Genomic DNA, 14,841 nt, shown 5'->3' on the forward strand with positions numbered 1-14,841 from the left:
CCTCTGTGTTCTATGCCTCCTTGCTTACCACTGTAAAGTGTTCTAAATAATCCTAAACTATATTTGAATGTTTCATTGGATTCAGCATGAACAGTTGGATTCACCATTATCTGAGGTCCATCCTTTTGTCTTCCACACTGAGACCTTGCACAGGTTTGCACTTTGTCTAGAGCAGGGGTCACCAACATGGTGACCACGGGCACCAGGATGCCCCCAAGGACCACATGAGTCGCCCGTGGACTAAAAATTCACAACTCACCAGTGAGCAGTGTCTAAAATTGAATTTATCCTGTTGCTATTCTTCTTCAGTCACATTTGCAGTCATATAGATTTGAAAATTACGATATATAAAAAAAAGCATTTAAAACATGTTTATTATACATGAAGTTTAGATAAGTTTAGGAGGGTGTTTCAAACTGGTAGTCCTTCGTATGGCTCAGTACCCGTGAAGTAGCTCTCAGTTTCAAAAAGGCTGGTGACCCCTGGTCTAGAGACTAACCCAGCAAACACAAGGAAGTTGTGAGCTTCTCAGAGCTGGAATGTAAGGCAGGGATGCTGTTGGGAAACTGCTTTATTTTGTCCATCACTTTTATTTTACAAACAAATAAATGTTATTTGCCTCTCTAGACATAAACATCCTTCTGATCGTTGTCCTACCTGGAAGATATCCTTCCCAAAACAAATAAAGTAAACCAATCACTACTATTTTAGCTGAAAAACAGTAGAAATGTGGATGAGGGCTATGTCACCTCTCCAACTTTCTTGACAAGAAACACAGTTCTTGTGGAAGTAATGCAGGTTCTCTGGGAGTGGTTGACCTAGTCAGTAAATATAATACAACAGCAAATAATTCCATCTGCAATTTACTTATAAAACATTTACTTATGTGCAATCAAATCAAATTTGTTGTAATAAGAAAACCAGGCACAGCACTGTAACGTCAACATTACGACACAGAACAAAGTAATGGCTTAACGTAATAGAACAATATTAAGATAGCCGAGTGTATACAATAATATATGATGAATAATAAGCAAGCGATTTACTGTATGCTTTTACTTACCCGAGAATACACTTTTTTTTGTCCACACTTTTTCCTCTTCAGCTCATACATCAATGTTTTTATTATATTTTAGAGTAAAAATAAACGAAATATTAACACAAACCAGATGCCATCCAAATTTAATCAAATTTTATCAACACAGATTTAAAAAAAAAAAAAAAACTAAAAAAGTTAAGTACCCAGACAGAGTGGTGGAAATGAAATGAATCTGCACGTGGTGAAAGGTCATGTGACTGTATGGCAATAATTAGAATATCAGATTAACAATTATACAATTATAATTAATCTGAACAGCTTTTAGTATTGTTGATTTCGCCATGATATGTTGCTATTTAGTACAGTTAAATGGAGTTTTAAACCCCTCTAAGGTACGAAATTACTCCAAACAGTGTGTTAGGGTACTCCTTACTACAAAGTGTGATTTCTGGTAAGAGACGTACATTGCTGCTGAAATTTTCAAATTTTTACTCCTCTGGGGTACATTTGCAGCTAATAATTTAATTTGGTATCTAGCCTGTGCGCTTTTTGTGTGTTTTGGATTAAATGTTATAATTGTTCATTTTTTAAAGGTGTTTATGGCAGTGATTTGACTCGTATTTCGCCATTGACATATGTGGAATCAATTTTACTGCTATTGACAGTCTGTGCTTTTGTCACACAGAGGCTGTGTATTGCACAGACTCTATTGTTGACCTTACAGCAACAGAGAGGATCCTTCTGCAAATGTTGGGGGTTGCAGAGCCAGGTCCAACACCCGACAGAGATTGTTACCCAAAGACCTCCCTTTTTGGGTAACAGTCCTGCAGACACACCATTAACAATGGCAAGTGCACTGTACAAAATTGCTTTATGATCTATTTGAATTAAATTATTTTAGATTGATTTTGGAAATGTTTATTTTTTTTCCTAGTCTAAATAATAAAGTTTCAAGGTGTATTTAAGTTTATATTTCATACCAATTATATTTCTAAGTGAATTACTATTAACTTAATTACAAAGATTTTTAAAATACTTTTTACAGGTCTTTCTATAAGAATCTATTATTTTTTCAGTGTGCAGAGGATGGTGGACTTCCACTGTATGACATTGAGGAGCTGAAGAACATTGAAATGCAGTTGTGAAATGTTGACTTTAAGAACAAACTGGTATGATTATGGTTTTAGAAAACTACCTTATACATAGCTAATACATGGATACTAAGAAATATAATATATACTTATATCATATTATATATATATATACACACTACCCAAATGTATGTAATACATTTTGTATGACCAAACATCTGTTGTCACCTCCAGGTTTCCAAACTGTCACTGGCTGGGGTCAAACACTAAAGAAAACAGTCTGGAAGATCTGTGGAAAGGTGTTTGCTCCCCAGTTGGCAGTTCATTTAAACTGGTGTGGCAGAGGGGACAAAACACCGATGAGGAATACAAACATCATAGATGTGATTATCCGTAAGTAAAACTAATGTTTAAGCAAAAGTAAAATTTGACCTTTCAGGATAAAGTTTTTATCCTAAAGGTTTAAACACAATATGGATTTAACCTCCCCATGCACGTTACATAATTCTTTCCCATAGTTTTCATTGGTTTTAATGCCCAAAGTTGCTTTTTTCAGACTGCAGATAAAAAGTGAACAATCACAACGTAAAGAAATAACAATAAACTCACCTGTTCATGATTGACATTTCCATTTAATAAGGTCTAATGTAAGTGAATTGTGTCTGTTCTGTTTTTTAGAGTCTGCATTACGAAACCCACTGGTGTCTAGTCCAAATGAGGCTGAAGCTGAAACGACCATCAAAGAATGGCTCGTGACAGGCTGACCAGGCCTGTCCGATAGCTCTTTTTCTTCAGTTTTTTTATTTTTCTGTATTTTTAATTTTTGTAACGTGTGCATTTTATATATATATATTTTTTTTTAAATAAAAGCTCTTAACGAACATCTTTGTTTTTTTTATATATATTATAAATAAAATATATTAGTATCAATACGTGTTCAACACTAAAGCAAACATTGAAATAATTAAGAACATAAGAACTATACAAACGAGAGGAGGCCATTCGGCCCATCGAGCTCGCTTGGGGAGAACTTAACTAATAGCTCAGAGTTGTTAAAATCTTATCTAGCTCTGATTTAAAGGAACCCAAGGATTCAGCTTGCACTACGTTATCAGGAAGACTATTCCATACTCTGACTACACGCTGTGTAAAGAAGTGCTTCCTTAAATCCAGTTTGAAATGTTCTCCCGCTAATTTCCACCTATGGCCATGAGTTCTTTATATCTTGACAGGAATGTATGTAAAGAAATTGACAAACTGTTGCTTAATTTTTATGGAGGAATAAGACAATTTACATTAAAAAGACCAGTTATTATGAATGGTGGACTTAATTTGTTATATTTCCCTTCTTTAAATAACACACTCAAAATTAACTGGATTAACCAACTGTTAAGAAATGCAAACTCTATTTGGAATATCATTCCATTTCATATTTCATCTAAATTGGGAGATTTTTAATTTAATTGTAATTACAATGTCAATAAAATCCCTATTAAACATTAAGACTTTCACTGTCAGGCCTTTTTAACATGGACTTTAATTTACAAAGACAATTTCTCACCCCATACATACTTCATATGGAACAATCAGCAAATTCTATATAGTATAAGTCTCTTTTTGTAGAACATTGGTTTTCCAATGGCATTATATTAGTGGATCAGTTATTTAATGTTAATGGCTTTTTCGTATGATGAGTTTTTATCTTAATTGTTATGGTATTGCTGTAACACCCGGGTAATATGCAAAAGTCCTTGGTGCTATTCCATCAGGGGTATGTGCATTATATAAACATCAGACACGATTAAATAACACACAACTTCCATCCCTTACTCCAATAAACTCTCCTGTTGGTAAAATTTCTCCTCCTATCCATCTAAAACTAATAAATCTGTTACATCTTTATTTCAAAAAGATGTGGTCACAATGAATGTATCAGACTAGTAGATAATATTGAATGGAAAAAAGTGTGGCGTATTCCTCGTCGTTTTTTAATTACAAATAAAGTAAAAGAAGTGTAATTTAAGCTTATCCATAAAATTTACCCAGTTAAATATTTTTTTTTCTAGATTTAACAAAAAAATGTATATAGATTGTACATTTTGCAACGATTGTCCAGAGACTCTTGTTCATTCATGTTGGAAATGTCGTTATGTAAATTCTTTTTGGCAAAATGTTTGTTATTTCTGTGGCTATTATGGTTGATTTTGCTGTTTTGTGGAGACGTATTATTTGTGATCATCAAGAATCTTCACAGTCCACATGAGTACTTGATGAATCTCATTCTTTTATTAGCCAAGTTTCACATTCATAAAAGTAAATGTCTTCATAGGAAACCCTCTTTTACTTCTTTTCAGTTAGAATTGAAGCATTATATAGGTTTAAGGTATTAAAATGGGCATGGAAACCTGCCTTCTCATTCATACCTTTGTGCGCTATAGTATGACATTACTTGTTTCCATCTGATATTTAAAGTATTAAATCAGTCTGGGCCAGGACAATGTCACTTTTCCTATATACTAATATAGTGGGATACATGACGTGTACTTAGAAGTTGATATTTGCCTGACTGGGTATATTTCCGGGCCTGATTGGAAGTGGAAATACGTTTGCGCTTGTCCCATTTTCTGATAAAATACACACATACTATTACTGAAACTGCCCAGATATGTACTTTCCTCAAAGTGGCAACAAGTAGAATTGTGTTCAGTTAATACGAATCGAAAGCCAAACGAAGTTCTGAAGGTAACCGTCGCTAAATGAGCCCCACCTACAGGCGCAATCGTGTCATTGCATTAATATTTTAATATTCGCCGATTAAAACTGCATTCGCTCCTCTCAATTAATAGAGAACTAGACAGCGCGGGGTTGTTCGGAACTATTGAAGCGTATTAGAGATTTAAAAAATAACGCGGCTTTTTTTTTTTTTATTACTACAAATAACTTTATTTTCTATTTATTGTTTCCTCAACTGTCGTTTTTTTTATTTTTATTTTTTTTATTGCTTTTATATAACGCGGCTTCAGATGGCACGTGGCCACTGGGCCACGTCACGATCGTTCTAGAACTCCTGGACAGCCGTGATATTTTTTTAAATCTCTAGTACGCTTCAACAGAGACTCCGGTCTACATAAAGCGCACCTGTGAAGAATTATTCAGTCTGATCCGAAGACAGCGTTGAGTACAGTCCAACTTATATGGTAATACTGTTTAACTGAGAAGAAAATCTTTTAGAGAAGCAGATTGATATGGTCAATAATGTTTTAAATAATACTTAAATATACTACGTTTCAATAACTCAATATATTGTGCGTAATTAATATGCAAAATATGAATGGCATATGAAAGGTGCATTGGCTCACTGGATAGCTTCACACCTCCAAGGTTGTGGCGTCCTGTGGTGGCTCTGCATGTTTGCAGTTTGCACACTCATTTGTGAGGGTGCCTAATTAGCAGAGTCTTCGGTTTAGGACAGGTCGTAAATGGCTGCTTGTCTTGTACCCTCAGATTCATAATGGAAGTGAAAACTCTGAGTGATTTCTTGGAGGAAAGGCGAGAGGAGAAACTGAGAGAGATGGTGGATTTCATACTGGATGAATTGGAAGACTTAGAAAATTCTGGTTCTGAGCTGGAAGTGGAAATCCAGCGGTTTTTGAATAAGTGCACACAAGAAGAGATTGTGGCCATGAGAGAGAAAGAGAAGAAAGACAAGGCAAAAAATGAGAACATGAGTGGAAGGAGAGAGGAGGAGAAGAGGTGTGAATTAGGAGAACAGATGGAGATGGAGAGTGAGGTCTACTCATACAAGAGGAAGGGATCAATGAAAATCCCACTGATAGTTGACCTTGAGGAGGAAAAAATGAGGAGGAAGGGGATCGGCTTTTTTAAGAAGACACTGAGGTTACTGAAGAAGTGTCAGTCAGTAAAGGTGCAAAAGACCGAGAAGAGAAGGACTGACATTTTAGGATGGCCGATAACAATGTTTCAGCGCTGGAGCAACAAAAGGAGAGGGTACGGTCAGCTCAAGACAGAGACGCCAGAGCTCTCAGATGTACTGCCAAGAGGGAAGTCTAAACTATGGACAGGTAAGGGAGCGGGAGGTGCTAGAGGGGGACTTTGAGTGGAAACTAAAGCAGAAGTCATGGCAGGCCTTAGAGGCACAGTGGAAGAGAATGAGCTTAAAGGAGCACACCTAGCTGTATGGGGAGGTTGGGCAGCCAGTGCTGTATAGGTGTGTATATGGTCTCAGGCCAGGCAGGGGGGGCAGCAGGTACGGGGTGGCAGCAGCAGCAGTGAGGGATCGACGTTGATTTCCCAATGGCCACACGGGGGGTGTATGTGGATGTTGTATTCCTTTATGTGTCACACTAACAAGGACATTTTTATTTCTGCTTTTCAGAGCGCTCCACCCTGGAGGCCATATAAACATGGTGTCCGTGGATTGTGACCCACCCCACCTCCTCAAAGCGACGGCCTCTCTCCTGGGCCCTTAAATATTTTTTGTTTTGTTTTTTACTTGTATAATTGTATATAGAAATATGAACATATAAATAATAAATAATAAACTGTAAATAATAACCTCTGTGTTCTATGCCTCCTTGCTTACCACTGTAAAGTGTTCTAAATAATCCTAAACTATATTTGAATGTTTCATTGGATTCAGCATGAACAGTTGGATTCACCATTATCTGAGGTCCATCCTTTTGTCTTCCACACTGAGACCTTGCACAGGTTTGCACTTTGTCTAGAGCAGGGGTCACCAACATGGTGACCACGGGCACCAGGATGCCCCCAAGGACCACATGAGTCGCCCGTGGACTAAAAATTCACAACTCACCAGTGAGCAGTGTCTAAAATTGAATTTATCCTGTTGCTATTCTTCTTCAGTCACATTTGCAGTCATATAGATTTGAAAATTACGATATATAAAAAAAAGCATTTAAAACATGTTTATTATACATGAAGTTTAGATAAGTTTAGGAGGGTGTTTCAAACTGGTAGTCCTTCGTATGGCTCAGTACCCGTGAAGTAGCTCTCAGTTTCAAAAAGGTTGGTGACCCCTGGTCTAGAGACTAACCCAGCAAACACAAGGAAGTTGTGAGCTTCTCAGAGCTGGAATGTAAGGCAGGGATGCTGTTGGGAAACTGCTTTATTTTGTCCATCACTTTTATTTTACAAACAAATAAATGTTATTTGCCTCTCTAGACATAAACATCCTTCTGATCGTTGTCCTACCTGGAAGATATCCTTCCCAAAACAAATAAAGTAAACCAATCACTACTATTTTAGCTGAAAAACAGTAGAAATGTGGATGAGGGCTATGTCACCTCTCCAACTTTCTTGACAAGAAACACAGTTCTTGTGGAAGTAATGCAGGTTCTCTGGGAGTGGTTGACCTAGTCAGTAAATATAATACAACAGCAAATAATTCCATCTGCAATTTACTTATAAAACATTTACTTATGTGCAATCAAATCAAATTTGTTGTAATAAGAAAACCAGGCACAGCACTGTAACGTCAACATTACGACACAGAACAAAGTAATGGCTTAACGTAATAGAACAATATTAAGATAGCCGAGTGTATACAATAATATATGATGAATAATAAGCAAGCGATTTACTGTATGCTTTTACTTACCCGAGAATACACTTTTTTTTGTCCACACTTTTTCCTCTTCAGCTCATACATCAATGTTTTTATTATATTTTAGAGTAAAAATAAACGAAATATTAACACAAACCAGATGCCATCCAAATTTAATCAAATTTTATCAACACAGATTTAAAAAAAAAAAAAAAACTAAAAAAGTTAAGTACCCAGACAGAGTGGTGGAAATGAAATGAATCTGCACGTGGTGAAAGGTCATGTGACTGTATGGCAATAATTAGAATATCAGATTAACAATTATACAATTATAATTAATCTGAACAGCTTTTAGTATTGTTGATTTCGCCATGATATGTTGCTATTTAGTACAGTTAAATGGAGTTTTAAACCCCTCTAAGGTACGAAATTACTCCAAACAGTGTGTTAGGGTACTCCTTACTACAAAGTGTGATTTCTGGTAAGAGACGTACATTGCTGCTGAAATTTTCAAATTTTTACTCCTCTGGGGTACATTTGCAGCTAATAATTTAATTTGGTATCTAGCCTGTGCGCTTTTTGTGTGTTTTGGATTAAATGTTATAATTGTTCATTTTTTAAAGGTGTTTATGGCAGTGATTTGACTCGTATTTCGCCATTGACATATGTGGAATCAATTTTACTGCTATTGACAGTCTGTGCTTTTGTCACACAGAGGCTGTGTATTGCACAGACTCTATTGTTGACCTTACAGCAACAGAGAGGATCCTTCTGCAAATGTTGGGGGTTGCAGAGCCAGGTCCAACACCCGACAGAGATTGTTACCCAAAGACCTCCCTTTTTGGGTAACAGTCCTGCAGACACACCATTAACAATGGCAAGTGCACTGTACAAAATTGCTTTATGATCTATTTGAATTAAATTATTTTAGATTGATTTTGGAAATGTTTATTTTTTTTCCTAGTCTAAATAATAAAGTTTCAAGGTGTATTTAAGTTTATATTTCATACCAATTATATTTCTAAGTGAATTACTATTAACTTAATTACAAAGATTTTTAAAATACTTTTTACAGGTCTTTCTATAAGAATCTATTATTTTTTCAGTGTGCAGAGGATGGTGGACTTCCACTGTATGACATTGAGGAGCTGAAGAACATTGAAATGCAGTTGTGAAATGTTGACTTTAAGAACAAACTGGTATGATTATGGTTTTAGAAAACTACCTTATACATAGCTAATACATGGATACTAAGAAATATAATATATACTTATATCATATTATATATATATATACACACTACCCAAATGTATGTAATACATTTTGTATGACCAAACATCTGTTGTCACCTCCAGGTTTCCAAACTGTCACTGGCTGGGGTCAAACACTAAAGAAAACAGTCTGGAAGATCTGTGGAAAGGTGTTTGCTCCCCAGTTGGCAGTTCATTTAAACTGGTGTGGCAGAGGGGACAAAACACCGATGAGGAATACAAACATCATAGATGTGATTATTCGTAAGTAAAACTAATGTTTAAGCAAAAGTAAAATTTGACCTTTCAGGATAAAGTTTTTATCCTAAAGGTTTAAACACAATATGGATTTAACCTCCCCATGCACGTTACATAATTCTTTCCCATAGTTTTCATTGGTTTTAATGCCCAAAGTTGCTTTTTTCAGACTGCAGATAAAAAGTGAACAATCACAACGTAAAGAAATAACAATAAACTCACCTGTTCATGATTGACATTTCCATTTAATAAGGTCTAATGTAAGTGAATTGTGTCTGTTCTGTTTTTTAGAGTCTGCATTACGAAACCCACTGGTGTCTAGTCCAAATGAGGCTGAAGCTGAAACGACCATCAAAGAATGGCTCGTGACAGGCTGACCAGGCCTGTCCGATAGCTCTTTTTCTTCAGTTTTTTTATTTTTCTGTATTTTTAATTTTTGTAACGTGTGCATTTTATATATATATATTTTTTTTTAAATAAAAGCTCTTAACGAACATCTTTGTTTTTTTTATATATATTATAAATAAAATATATTAGTATCAATACGTGTTCAACACTAAAGCAAACATTGAAATAATTAAGAACATAAGAACTATACAAACGAGAGGAGGCCATTCGGCCCATCGAGCTCGCTTGGGGAGAACTTAACTAATAGCTCAGAGTTGTTAAAATCTTATCTAGCTCTGATTTAAAGGAACCCAAGGATTCAGCTTGCACTACGTTATCAGGAAGACTATTCCATACTCTGACTACACGCTGTGTAAAGAAGTGCTTCCTTAAATCCAGTTTGAAATGTTCTCCCGCTAATTTCCACCTATGGCCATGAGTTCTTTATATCTTGACAGGAATGTATGTAAAGAAATTGACAAACTGTTGCTTAATTTTTATGGAGGAATAAGACAATTTACATTAAAAAGACCAGTTATTATGAATGGTGGACTTAATTTGTTATATTTCCCTTCTTTAAATAACACACTCAAAATTAACTGGATTAACCAACTGTTAAGAAATGCAAACTCTATTTGGAATATCATTCCATTTCATATTTCATCTAAATTGGGAGATTTTTAATTTAATTGTAATTACAATGTCAATAAAATCCCTATTAAACATTAAGACTTTCACTGTCAGGCCTTTTTAACATGGACTTTAATTTACAAAGACAATTTCTCACCCCATACATACTTCATATGGAACAATCAGCAAATTCTATATAGTATAAGTCTCTTTTTGTAGAACATTGGTTTTCCAATGGCATTATATTAGTGGATCAGTTATTTAATGTTAATGGCTTTTTCGTATGATGAGTTTTTATCTTAATTGTTATGGTATTGCTGTAACACCCGGGTAATATGCAAAAGTCCTTGGTGCTATTCCATCAGGGGTATGTGCATTATATAAACATCAGACACGATTAAATAACACACAACTTCCATCCCTTACTCCAATAAACTCTCCTGTTGGTAAAATTTCTCCTCCTATCCATCTAAAACTAATAAATCTGTTACATCTTTATTTCAAAAAGATGTGGTCACAATGAATGTATCAGACTAGTAGATAATATTGAATGGAAAAAAGTGTGGCGTATTCCTCGTCGTTTTTTAATTACAAATAAAGTAAAAGAAGTGTAATTTAAGCTTATCCATAAAATTTACCCAGTTAAATATTTTTTTTTCTAGATTTAACAAAAAAATGTATATAGATTGTACATTTTGCAACGATTGTCCAGAGACTCTTGTTCATTCATGTTGGAAATGTCGTTATGTAAATTCTTTTTGGCAAAATGTTTGTTATTTCTGTGGCTATTATGGTTGATTTTGCTGTTTTGTGGAGACGTATTATTTGTGATCATCAAGAATCTTCACAGTCCACATGAGTACTTGATGAATCTCATTCTTTTATTAGCCAAGTTTCACATTCATAAAAGTAAATGTCTTCATAGGAAACCCTCTTTTACTTCTTTTCAGTTAGAATTGAAGCATTATATAGGTTTAAGGTATTAAAATGGGCATGGAAACCTGCCTTCTCATTCATACCTTTGTGCGCTATAGTATGACATTACTTGTTTCCATCTGATATTTAAAGTATTAAATCAGTCTGGGCCAGGACAATGTCACTTTTCCTATATACTAATATAGTGGGATACATGACGTGTACTTAGAAGTTGATATTTGCCTGACTGGGTATATTTCCGGGCCTGATTGGAAGTGGAAATACGTTTGCGTTTGTCCCATTTTCTGATAAAATACACACATACTATTACTGAAACTGCCCAGATATGTACTTTCCTCAAAGTAGCAACAAGTAGAATTGTGTTCAGTTAATACGAATCGAAAGCCAAACGAAGTTCTGAAGGTAACCGTCGCTAAATGAGCCCCACCTAGAGGCGCAATCGTGTCATTGCATAAATATTTTAATATTCGCCGATTAAAACTGCATTCGCTCCTCTCAATTAATAGAGAACTAGACAGCGCGGGGTTGTTCGGAACTATTGAAGCGTATTAGAGATTTAAAAAATAACGCGGCTTTTTTTTTTTATTATTACTACAAATAACTTTATTTTCTATTTATTGTTTCCTCAACTGTCGTTTTTTTTTTTTTTTTTTTTTTTATTGCTTTTATATAACGCGGCTTCAGATGGCACGTGGCCACTGGGCCACGTCACGATCGTTCTAGAACTCCTGGACAGCCGTGATATTTTTTTAAATCTCTAGTACGCTTCAACAGAGACTCCGGTCTACATAAAGCGCACCTGTGAAGAATTATTCAGTCTGATCCGAAGACAGCGTTGAGTACAGTCCAACTTATATGGTAATACTGTTTAACTGAGAAGAAAATCTTTTAGAGAAGCAGATTGATATGGTCAATAATGTTTTAAATAATACTTAAATATACTACGTTTCAATAACTCAATATATTGTGCGTAATTAATATGCAAAATATGAATGGCATATGAAAGGTGCATTGGCTCACTGGATAGCTTCACACCTCCAAGGTTGTGGCGTCCTGTGGTGGCTCTGCATGTTTGCAGTTTGCACACTCATTTGTGAGGGTGCCTAATTAGCAGAGTCTTCGGTTTAGGACAGGTCGTAAATGGCTGCTTGTCTTGTACCCTCAGATTCATAATGGAAGTGAAAACTCTGAGTGATTTCTTGGAGGAAAGACGAGAGGAGAAACTGAGAGAGATGGTGGATTTCATACTGGATAAATTAGAAGATTTAGAAAATTCTGGTTCTGAGCTGGAAGTGGAAATCCAGCGGTTTTTGAATAAGTGCACACAAGAAGAGATTGTGGCCATGAGAGAGAAAGAGAAGAAAGACAAGGCAAAAAATGAGAACATGAGTGGAAGGAGAGAGGAGGAGAAGAGGTGTGAACTAGGAGAACAGATGGAGATGGAGAGTGAGGTCTACTCATACAAGAGGAAGGGATCAATGAAAATCCCACTGATAGTTGACCTTGAGGAGGACAAAATAAGGAGGAAGGGGATTGGCTTTTTTAAGAAGACACTGAGGTTACTGAAGAAGTGTCAGCCAGTAAAGTTGCAAAAGACCGAGAGGAGAAGGACTGACATTTTAGGATGGCCGATAACAATGTTTCAGCGCTGGAGCAACAAAATGAGAGGGTACAGTCAGCTCAAGACAGAGACGTCAGAGCTCTCAGATGTACTGCCAAGAGGGAAGTCTAAACTATGGACAGGTAAGGGAGCGGGAGGTGCTAGAGGGGGACTTTGAGTGGAAACTAAAGCAGAAGTCATGGCAGGCCTTAGAGGCACAGTGGAAGAGAATGAGCTTAAAGGAGCACATCTAGCTGTATGGGGAGGTTGGGCAGCCAGTGCTGTATAGGTGTGTATATGGTCTCAGGCCAGGCAGGGGGGGCAGCAGGTACGGGGTGGCAGCAGCAGCAGTGAGGGATCGACGTTGATTTCCCAATGGCCACACGGGGGGTGTATGTGGATGTTGTATTCCTTTATGTGTCACACTAACCAAGGACATTTTTATTTCTGCTTTTCAGAGCGCTCCACCCTGGAGGCCATATAAACATGGTGTCCGTGGATTGTGACCCACCCCACCTCCTCAAAGCGACGGCCTCTCTCCTGGGCCCTTAAATATTTTTTGTTTTGTTTTTTACTTGTATAATTGTATATAGAAATATGAACATATAAATAATAAATAATAAACTGTAAATAATAACCTCTGTGTTCTATGCCTCCTTGCTTACCACTGTAAAGTGTTCTAAATAATCCTAAACTATATTTGAATGTTTCATTGGATTCAGCATGAACAGTTGGATTCACCATTATCTGAGGTCCATCCTTTTGTCTTCCACACTGAGACCTTGCACAGGTTTGCACTTTGTCTAGAGCAGGGGTCACCAACATGGTGACCACGGGCACCAGGATGCCCCCAAGGACCACATGAGTCGCCCGTGGACTAAAAATTCACAACTCACCAGTGAGCAGTGTCTAAAATTGAATTTTATCCTGTTGCTATTCTTCTTCAGTCACATTTGCAGTCATATAGATTTGAAAATTACGATATATAAAAAAAAGCATTTAAAACATGTTTATTATACATGAAGTTTAGATAAGTTTAGGAGGGTGTTTCAAACTGGTAGTCCTTCGTATGGCTCAGTACCCGTGAAGTAGCTCTCAGTTTCAAAAAGGCTGGTGACCCCTGGTCTAGAGACTAACCCAGCAAACACAAGGAAGTTGTGAGCTTCTCAGAGCTGGAATGTAAGGCAGGGCTGCTGTTGGGAAACTGTTTTATTTTGTCCATCACTTTTATTTTACAAACAAATAAATGTTATTTGCCTCTCTAGACATAAACATCCTTCTGATCGTTGTCCTACCTGGAAGATATCCTTCCCAAAACAAATAAAGTAAACCAATCACTACTATGTTGGCTAAAAAAAATCATTTATTTTAGCTGAAAAACAGTAGAAATGTGGATGAGGGCTATGTCACTTCTCCAACTTTCTTGACAAGAAACACAGTTCTTGTGGAAGTAATGCAGGTTCTCTGGGAGTGGTTGACCTAGTCAGTAAATATAATACAACAGCAAATAATTCCATCTGCAATTTACTTATAAAACATTCACTTATGTGCAATCAAATCAAATTCGTTGTAATAAGAAAACCAGGCACAGCACTGTAACGTCAACATTACGACACAGAACAAAGTAATGGCTTAACGTAATAGAACAATATTAAGATAGCCGAGTGTATACAATAATATATGATGAATAATAAGCAAGCGATTTACTGTATGCTTTTACTTACCCGAGAATACACTTTTTTTTGTCCACACTTTTTCCTCTTCAGCTCATACGTCAATGTTTTTATTATATTTTAGAGTAAAAATAAACGAAATATTAACACAAACCAGATGCCATCCAAATTTGATCAAATTTTATCAACACAGATTTAAAAAAAAAAAATAACTAAAAAAGTTAAGTACCCAGACAGCGTGGTGGAAATGAAATGAATCTGCACGTGGTGAAAGGTCATGTGACTGTATGGCAATAATTAGAATATCAGAATAACAATTATACAATTATAATTAATCTGAACAGCTTTTAGTTTTGTTAATTTCAACATGATATGTTGCTATTTAGTACAGTT

General features: G+C 36.1%; 4 long non-coding RNA genes across 4 annotated transcripts; all 4 read left to right on the forward strand.

Annotated features, from left to right (window-relative positions):
- Nucleotides 1-2,156: 2,156 nt before the first annotated feature.
- LOC140588357 (uncharacterized) lies at nt 2,157-2,917 on the forward strand. The gene is made up of 3 exons (XR_011989711.1): nt 2,157-2,208; nt 2,365-2,523; nt 2,809-2,917. It is a non-coding gene; the product is annotated as an uncharacterized lncRNA (long non-coding RNA).
- Nucleotides 2,918-5,126: 2,209 nt separating this feature from the next.
- On the forward strand, nt 5,127-6,705 carry LOC140588358 (uncharacterized). The gene is made up of 3 exons (XR_011989712.1): nt 5,127-5,327; nt 5,635-6,212; nt 6,527-6,705. It is a non-coding gene; the product is annotated as an uncharacterized lncRNA (long non-coding RNA).
- A 2,169-nt stretch (nt 6,706-8,874) lies between these two features.
- Nucleotides 8,875-9,559, forward strand: LOC140588359 (uncharacterized). Its single transcript, XR_011989713.1, has 3 exons — nt 8,875-8,913; nt 9,070-9,228; nt 9,514-9,559. It is a non-coding gene; the product is annotated as an uncharacterized lncRNA (long non-coding RNA).
- Nucleotides 9,560-11,876: 2,317 nt separating this feature from the next.
- LOC140588360 (uncharacterized) lies at nt 11,877-13,412 on the forward strand. The gene is made up of 3 exons (XR_011989714.1): nt 11,877-12,033; nt 12,341-12,918; nt 13,234-13,412. It is a non-coding gene; the product is annotated as an uncharacterized lncRNA (long non-coding RNA).
- Nucleotides 13,413-14,841: the final 1,429 nt, after the last annotated feature.

Source organism: Paramormyrops kingsleyae, chromosome 3, assembly GCF_048594095.1.
Source record: "Paramormyrops kingsleyae isolate MSU_618 chromosome 3, PKINGS_0.4, whole genome shotgun sequence".
NCBI lineage: Eukaryota > Metazoa > Chordata > Actinopteri > Osteoglossiformes > Mormyridae > Paramormyrops > Paramormyrops kingsleyae.